We start from the raw sequence: 9872 nt of genomic DNA on the forward strand, positions 1-9872 counted from the left end.
CCCGACCAAAGAGGAGATAACACCCCCAAGGACAGACTAATGGGTCTTCAACGCACCCCATTGTTCGTATTGACAGGATGAAGGACAATAAGTGTTAACTATTGAATAGTAATACATGATAAGTTAAACATTAAAGAGCACGAGAAGATACCAAGTGGACAATAAAAAATCATCAGTAGTAAAAAAGTGAACAACACCATTGCCAAACATTAAGAAGACGAAAAGACAAAAAACAGTTCACAAAACAGAAAATGTTCAGTGAACTATGAAATCTGGGTCAAAACATAAATTCAGCATATGTTTTTTTTTTCAAATCCATAACATAATGAACACGTATACTAAGTTTCAAATTGATTTGACCATGACTTCACAGTAAATTACCTCAAACTAAAAAAAATCCCGAACATATCGCAAAATATATGGTAAGCAGAGTATACAGCTACATATTATTCTTAACATGCCAAATATTGGCCGATAATAGTGCATCCTTATAATGATTGCATTCATTTCAATTTAGCTATAGTAATATTCTTTTGAAATCACTGTCGCATTACAAATTTTATCTTATATGGTTTTGGTTGCATCACCAGGCCAGGATTCAGGTCATCTAAACCAAACTCAGCAAGATTTTCACTATCTAGTTTTTCGATTGTAGCTGTTTGCATCAAAGTTGTAAAAATGAGGAACATTCTTGATATGTCAAAAACCTCACCAATACAAGATCTTTTGCCAACACCAAACGGCATTAAACTACAAAACATTATAATGGAAGTCAGAAACAATATATAAAAGCAGCAACCACTGTTTGAAAAAGATGTCTTGAGATTAATTGATTGTTGACTACATCAAAGACTTTAAGCGAATTTGTTACTTTTAATGATATTATTTGGTACACAATGCTTTATATCTGAACAAAGATAAATTTTTGATATTTGCAATAGTTTCCCGAAGAATTTTTCAAAACTTAAAACACTTTTTTTTAAACTTCTCGTAACATTCTGAGATTAAAAACCTGCTACTATAATACTATCATAATTAATTACATACAGTATATGATATAGCGTGAACATTTTATCACTATACAGTAGATTCAATATCGTTGTCATATTGAACTGTTTTGCTGATCAAATGAACAAACGCACCACAGTATGTATGATTTTTTTTTAGACTACTGAAAGGAGAAGTATACTTAATGGAACGATATTTTGTATTAAAAGCAAATTTGTAATTGATATAGAAGTCCCCTTACATTTGAATTTCATGAAAACAAAAAATGTTTAAATGTTTTTCACCATTAACGTTTAATTTTTAAACAAAATTCTGTGAAAGGAATTCCGAGAAATCGTAATTTAAAGTGAATAATTCATATATTTCGCCGCTTTTTACCTACATTTTATACATACATTTTTTAAACCTATTTCACAAAAGTTTAAATACATGAAAGGCAAAACTTGGTTTTAAAAATTTTCCGATGTAAGATGCAAAGTAAAACAGTCGTAAATATCATATTGTATTCTAGTAACAGACGATATTTAGAAGAGTATATTTTGTACGCTTCAGTTTTCAAAGGTTCAAAACTAAGTCAAATTGACCGTTATAAAATATCTGTTTCACAGATGACGACGGGTATGTTCCAATCGTCGTAACCACAATCCTGTCCTCCTTTTCCTCAAATGTGAAACTACCGAATTAGAATCATCACCGGTTTTTTACTTACACGAGCAACACGACGGGTGCCACTAGTGGAGCAGGATCTGCTTACATTTCCGGAGCACCCGAAATCACCCCCCGATTTTTGTTGGGGTTCGCGTTGCTCAGTTTTTAGTTTTATGTTGTGTTTTGTATACTGTTGTTTGTCTTTTGGTCTTTTTCTTTTTTTACATGGCGTTGTCAGTTTATTTTCGACTCATGAGTTTAATATCCCTTTGGTATCTTTCACTTTACTTCTCTCTTGGACAAAAAATACTTGTTCTTCGGTATATATGAATAAAGGGAAATGTTGGGTATTATTGATTTTCCTTTTTATTTCGCAAACACGTCTTTCAACTTAATTTGCATTAAACAAAATCTTGAAACAACGTGTACGTTTGATTACAAACTATACCTTTCCCGGAGTGGGTTTGTTTATCCAGAAATCGATCAGGAATAAACGTATATGGATGTTCAAAATCTTTATTATTTCGATTGGCAGTCCAAAGGTTTGGAATTATCTGAAATTATATATAATTTATTGTGTACAATGAAATTTATGGATTAAACGCTTTAGCTGCATAAAAATCCTTAATTCAATTTATATTTATCAAGATGGTGTATATAAATTGTTCAGGTTTTTTTTCAATAAAAATAACACTTAAAAAAATTGATGCATCCAAATTTTTTTTTTTTATTTACACGAATAAGGACACATTCCACAAAAAAACAAAATTCCAAAAGAAGTTTATAAGTCATAGTCTTCAACTTTTAAAATTGGTCCATTTTAGGTCATGCGATTGCAAATTACACCGCAAAAACATATTAAATATGCAATATTCAATCAAAGAGGGACGAAAGATACCAAAGGGACAGTCAAACTCATAGATCGAAAACAAACTGACAACGCCATGGCCAAAAATAAAAAGACAAACAGACAAATAATAGTACAGATGACACAACACAGAAAACCAAAGACCAAGCAACACAAACCCCACCAAAAACTGGGGGTGACCCCAGGTGCTCTGGAAGGGCAAGCAGACCCTGCTCCACATGGCTCAATCAAAATAGCCATTAGATAGCGCTACTTAACATTTTGATTGAAACCTCTTTTTGAATTATGCTAACCGTCGTTCCTTTTTGTATAGTGTAACCATTTATTTGACAATCATCTGCAGTAAAATGAAATACTGATAATGGGATGTGCGATATGTATCGCAAAATTTCCAACAGAACAGATCCGATTAACGGACAATTTCTCTGTCGCGAAGAGTTGGGTTTCTGTTAGATCCGATGACATTGTCAACTTCTAACTGTAGTAACTTTCGAAGTTCAGGTCGTGTTGCCAGGATATGAACGCGTGAAAGAAGTGTACCTCTTGTTATATTGTACCCTACAAAATAAATGCATATCAATCAAGTGTTTTCTATAACAAAACTAGTTCTTTGTGATAGATAAGAAAAGAAAACCTTTGTTATTCGTTTGAATCCATTCCCATTGTGAAAAATGGGCAGAGGATCTACAAAATTATTCGTTCAGTTTTAAGAACAGAATGTAGCGCCCAATCAAGTCCGATGAGGGAAACAAATAGGTAATTTTAAAATGAAACTTTATTAACATTATTGACGCCAAATTTTATTTACATAAGTCATGTTTCGTCAGCGAAAAGGATGATAATTTGATTTCAAGTGGAGTTCAGTTTGAACCTATGTGACATCACAGTCGGAATTGACGTCATCTAATCAGAACAAATTTTTGGAAAGAATCACCGAATCATCATTCTACGAAAATCAAAAAGATTTCTCTAAAAGTGTGAGAGAAAATTTGATTTGGCCAGACACAATCAAAAAATTGCTCTAGGTATGGTTTTCGTTCAGTAAGAGAAAAGAGGGAAATAAAATCAAATAGAAAAACAGGAATTCATGTCAATTTTGTTCAGATCGGACATGCTTTGTCAGAGATGAGGACGAAAATGGGATTTCCAGAAAGGTTCACTTAGATGTATCCGGCATCATTTGCTACCCAATTAACACCATGAAAATCTCATATAGGTGGTCATCGAACCACCACCATTGTTTACAATTTTCAAAATATTTTCATTTGTAGTTTCAGAAAAGAAATTTGTAAATTTGTAAATAGACAAATCATAATCAACAAGTGCTTCTTGTGGCCATGTTTATCGTTCGATTGGACAAAACGTTATCTGTGGTATTTTTAGTTGAGTTTCAGTAGAAGACGTTGGACGAAAGACAAAACTGATTGTTTGTGCTTGTCCTTTGGGGAAATGTAATTAGATACGCTTATGACAAAAAAGGCAATACTAAAAAAATTATCTGATAATCATAGAATAAGACTTAACAACAACAAAAACAACTATCTGAATATGCCTGATATATACAAATTGTCAGTTTTCATAGATTGTATGAAAAACACCAGGCATGCGTTTATCCAAATCTACAGAATAGCCTAGTTTTAGTAGAAAAAAATAACTACCTGCTGAAACTAAATTTAAAAGAGCTGCTTTGACATTCACAATACTTAGTAGTGGCCTTCCGTCTTTATCTGTCTCCGTTACTTCCGCCATCATGTTTTGATACACACCCTTACTTTTTGGATTTTCCTCCTAAAGGTGAAAAGTTGAAATATTTTAGTAAGCAGAAATGTTATTTCATTATTTTATACTAAATTCTTTTCTTGTTCAAATTTAATTTTGAAAAAAAATGCATAAATAAATTTATCCTAAAAGGTTAACAATTCATTACTGTAATTGGATCTTTGATTATTGTTATCATTGGTATTAATATTGATTTTGTTATCAGTAAATTCAAACAATACAGCATATTATTGTTATACACATATGCATAAAAAGTTAAATCACAAAAATACTGAACTCCGAGGAAAATTCAAAACGGAAAGTCCCTAATCAAATGGCAAAATCAAAAGCATAAACACATCAAACGAATGGACAACAATGTCAAATTCCTGACTTGGTACAGGCATTTGCTTATGTACAAAATGGTGGATTACGGTTCTACAATCTCACGATACCTATATTTTGGCATTGCTAAAGGTAATGTTTTCTGACAGTTAGTGACGGACGTCTTTACACTAAATCCATTGGATGTGTACTTATTATTAAGTCTTAGATACATTTTATTATTAGTTGTTATTGGCTTTGAACTAGCTGTCAGTAACTGCGAGTACTCTCAGATCTGTACTTTGTGTATTTTTTAATTGTTGGGGATGTATAAATACCCTGTGTTTTTTTTGTTTTTTGTTTCTGCTTTGGATCGATCTGTTGAGGTAAGCCCTTTTCAACATTTTTTTATAGTTTGTTCTTATGTTGAACTGTTACACCAATGTCCCAGGCTAGGAGGAGGGTTTGTTGCCAGCAAACATGTTTAACCCTGCCTCATTTTTGTATCTGCCTGTCCCAAGTTAGGAGTCTGTAATTCAGCGGTTGTCGTTTGTTGCTGTATTTCATATTTTTTTTCGTTCATTGTTTTGTACATAAATAAGGCTGTTATTTTTCTCTGTTTATATTTGTCATTACGGCGCCATTTATAGCTTACTATGCAGTATGAGTGTTGCTCATTGTTGAAGATCGTACAGTGACCTATAGTTGTTAACTTCTATGTGATTTAATCTCTGGTGGAGATTTGTCAATCATACCACATCTTCTTTTTACCGAAACTGGTGGTTAATCCTATAATTTGTGCCAAGTAAGGCTATTTTGAACATGTGTTGTTCGTCTTTGTTTTCATGTTTTGTATATCAATTTTCACAAAGGAGTCAGGACAAAAATAGAAATTAAAGTTATATCTGAACTTCAACTGTCAGGCGGTTAAAACACTTTCCTTAAGTGTGGTGTCCGTTCAACACTTTTGGAGGTAAGAATACGCAACCACGTCAGGTAGGGATGGGAACGTTAAATCGAATGTCTCGTGTGGAGAGAGTGCCTCTCTGTACGTTAATTAACACTTCAAACAACTCTCTGAGGGTTCCTTAGGTGGTCTGCTGCAAGGCAAAATTGCTGCCCTTTACAATATACATTTTTCGGCTATATAGATATAGGAAGATGTGGTATGAGTGCCAATAACACAACTCTCCATACCTGCATACATACATACCTTTCAAGACCTACCTATTCTACAAATCATTAATGTGAATGGAATAGTTGCTCCTGAATTAAATAAGCAACAATCAATCAATCAACAGAAGAAGCCGATTGTTAATAAGAGAGTAAGGTTAACATTTAAACACCGATAACTCATTGTTTTAGTTGTTACACAAATATAATAACTTCCAATCAAGTGAATGGTCCAAATATGTATTTTTACATAACTGACATGGAAAACGTTTGAGTTTTGTTGTTGGTGCTGATTTGTACGTGTCTTGTGAGCACTGAGGTCAGTGGTAAACAGTGTTCTAACCACACTGTCGCTGTTAGTGAGCTATTAATCCAAGAGGGTACCAGTCCGCTCAGGAAATTGTTCTGACATAATTTAAATGATGATTTGTTTGTAGATTTTCAACTCATAAATAATGTAAATTCTCTTTATTTAAATTAGATCTTAATGTTGTTTTCTTATGCTGTGCATGTACCGATTTTGAGTCATGGATGGATACCCCATGTCCTTTCTTTTCTATTAAACGACTTCTGTTGTTCTGGTTTTTTTTTTATTCAATACATAATGCAAAAAGACAGAACACTATGTTTTTTATTTTTCAAATCACTACACGTACCTGACTGAAACAACATTTATAGTTAGATACTTGCTGCAATGCAATAGTGTTAAGATTAATGAAATTTGTAATTTGAAAGCTTAAATATCCAAAGAAATAAGAGGAGGCGGAAGATACCAAAAAGACAGGGAGAACCAATATTATAAGTCGACAAAACAATGGTAAAATACGAAAAACTACGACCAGACACACAACAGAACACTAAAGAATAATCAACTCGTATCCCAACATACATTGGGCGTTGATATTTGAATAAACATGAAATATTTTTACCGCTATCGTCGCAAGTAAATCCATCATCTCCTTCTTCTGATCTTAGATTTCTCTAAGCATACTTGAATGCTTCAACGGTAAAAACCGTAGGAATGGAGAACATCCATGCCTAAGTTACTGAGCATGTTTAAATTGTAATCAACCAAGGAGTTTCTTCAGTTTACATCCTCTTCCAAAACTACGACCTACAATCTACAAATATATCTGATATAGTAATCAATAAAACAGTTCATATTCATAACTCTGAAGTTGTACCTCGTAACCTATAAATTTGATCTTTGCTTTCTCTTTATTCTATTGATTTCTGTTTATTATCTATCTTCTTATTCTTTGTTACCTGCGTCGCCAACGGCGGAAGCAGGTTTAGTAACTGCTCGACCCCATCCGTCATTTCACCCGTCCGTCTCTCGACGAAATCTTTAAAAAAAGTCTGGACAACGTTTTCTTGGCTTCTATGAAAGAAAATGATTTTATATTTGGTCTGCAGCTTGATAATGTTGAGCGTGGAAGTCCGTTTTAGATTTGATGTGCAGCTACTTTCTGTTTGCAGGTAGTTTAAAATTTCAAATCACTTATACATAGCAAAGCATGTCTACCCCTGTTATTGATCTTGTTCCAATGCCTTATGGCTTTTGTACTTGTTTCAAAGCTTTATGGCTTTTTTTACTTGTTCCAATGCTTTATGGCTTTTGTACTTGTTCCAATGCTTTATGGCTTTTGTCCTTGTTCCAAAGCTTTATGGCTTTTGTACCTGTTCCAATGCTTTATGGCTTTTGTACCTGTTCCAATGCTTTATGACTTTTGTACCTGTTCCAATGCTTTATGGCTTTTGTACTTGTTGTAATGCTTTATGGCTTTTGTACTTGTTCCAATGCTTTATGGCTTTTGTACCTGTTCCAATGCTTTATGGCTTTTGTACCTGCTCCAATGCTTTATGGCTTTTGTACTTGTTCTAATGCTTTATGGCTGTTGTACTTGTTTCAATTCCTTATGGCTTTTGTACCTGTTCCAATGCTTTATGGCTTTTGTTCCTGTTTCAATGCTTTATGGCTTTTGTACTTGTTCTAATGCTTTATGGCTTTTGTACTTGTTCCAATGCTTTATGACTTTTGTACTTGTTCCAATGCTGTCGAAGCATGGTTATTTATTTCGATTGGTGATTCATTGTATTATACCTGTCATAACCAATCTCCGTCGACACCTGTGGAATTTTTTTTGAGTGTTGTGACAGGTGCTCGGATTTATCACATTGTTATATGACCGGTGAAAATGTTATAAGTCCTGTTGTCATATGTGGCTATACCCAGCTTCATGTGAATGATAGAATAAACAGTTACATTGCTTACATTAAAAAAAATATTAGTATTTCAATTTTAACAAGCTTGGCTCATTTCCAAAGCAAATAATTATTTGTCCAGTGTTGTTGTCTTTTGAAGCTGTCTTTTGAATTGCACGTTGGTCAATAAGATTGTAATGAATGATGTATATTTTCTGATGTTGTATAAATGTATTATTTAATTTGTCAGTTTTTCTTTTGTACTTGTTAAAAGTAAAATATTTCAAGGACAAAACTTATATTTACTCACAACTAATTATAAGACTATAGTACATTGTCATTTCAAGACAACTTAGAACAATTGTCACCATCGAGTGATTTGTTGATCAACTGTGTCGAAATGCCTAGCATTTATAATAAGAGGAAAGTTCCTGACTTTCAATACCTCTTTCTACAGACTCTTTTGATTCAAGTCATATGCCATGGAGTTTAAAATTGATTGATAAATTATCTTACAACGACATCAGTTACACAATAAGGGTCAATTAGACAACTCAGCCATATCCCCAGGCTTGCATTCAAATAGATAGACGGAAGAGACCAAAGGAATATTCAAAGACAAGAAAAGTCGGACAACGCCATGACAAAAACGACGAAACAAACAACAAACAACAGTCTACAAAACAAAACAAGGAAAACTAAAGACTGAGCAACACGAACCCCTTCAAAACAGCAGGGGATCTTACGAAGGGTAATCGTCGTATTCATTTACTTCGGTATCACAGGTTGATTATGCTCCTAAATGAAAACATTCAATGTCCATATCATCATCGAACAAGACGGAAGAATCTCTTTATTTTAGTTGATAGCCGAGTATATTTGGTATCAGATGAGCATCTTGCTTCCCGGTGATTGGTCCTAACAGAGATTACTAGAATACGTAAGAAGAATTCAATTGTCAATTATGTTGTCGCTAATAGGGTGAGTGCTCTGCTTGCAACAACTCGCAAAGTGACAAAAACTTCTGCCCCTATCTAACATAACCCTTTTCAGAGTCTTAATCCCTTCTCTTTAACTCCATTGAACAAAATAGCCGAGCGAGGATATCTATTTCATAATTTGTTATGATTTCGTACTGAAATTACATAAAATATTTGCCACTGGATGTTAAGTAACCAAAATATTATCAACCAATCTTTTTTCGTTAATCTATCTGCTAGTTAAGGACTTACCAACTGTTCTACAGTGCTCATTATGAATTCTCCAATACTAATTGCCGGGTCCACAGAGTGTCCATCTACTTGAGTTAGTTCCAATTTCATACCTTCTAAGCAATTTTTGATCTGATTTTCCATATAAACTATGCCCTCAACATATGTATGCATCAATTTGTCAAGTAGTTTTCTACGGTTTGTCCAGTTTTTGCTTGGAGAAGCGAATGATATGTCAGCAAAATTATCCAAGGCATAGTTTCCGCAAAAAAGTCGGAGGTCTTGCAGAAGTTGCGGTAGCAGCAGGTTCATGCAAAAATGCATTTCGAATTGCCTCGGAAGAATTAAGACTTACTAATTTTTGTCCAAGGATATTTATCTCAAAGACATCTCCATAAGCCTTGCTCCATCGGTCTATTGTACGATGCATATGTTCGTAATTCATTTGGAAAAGATAACCGACTAATATATGACCTTTAACAAATGGTGGATTCCTTTTCGTTCTTCTTTGATTTTGATATCATTAAAATAATCAGAAGCAAGGCAAAAACTGTAAATATTATTTCCCAAATCATTTTTATAAGAGAGTTGTAATTTTTACAAATTTCATTCTAACCGCAAGTCAACTATACCTATGATTAAACAATTTGAAAGTGATATTAATAATATACAATTTA

General features: G+C 33.5%; 1 pseudogene; it reads right to left on the reverse strand.

Moving 5' to 3' along the window:
* Positions 1-539: 539 nt before the first annotated feature.
* LOC127720854 (cytochrome P450 2C3-like) lies at positions 540-9625 on the reverse strand (annotated as a pseudogene).
* Between the last annotated feature and the right edge of the window lie 247 nt (positions 9626-9872).

Source organism: Mytilus californianus, unplaced genomic scaffold (genome assembly GCF_021869535.1).
Source record: "Mytilus californianus isolate M0D057914Y unplaced genomic scaffold, xbMytCali1.0.p SCAF_11, whole genome shotgun sequence".
Lineage (NCBI taxonomy): Eukaryota > Metazoa > Mollusca > Bivalvia > Mytilida > Mytilidae > Mytilus > Mytilus californianus.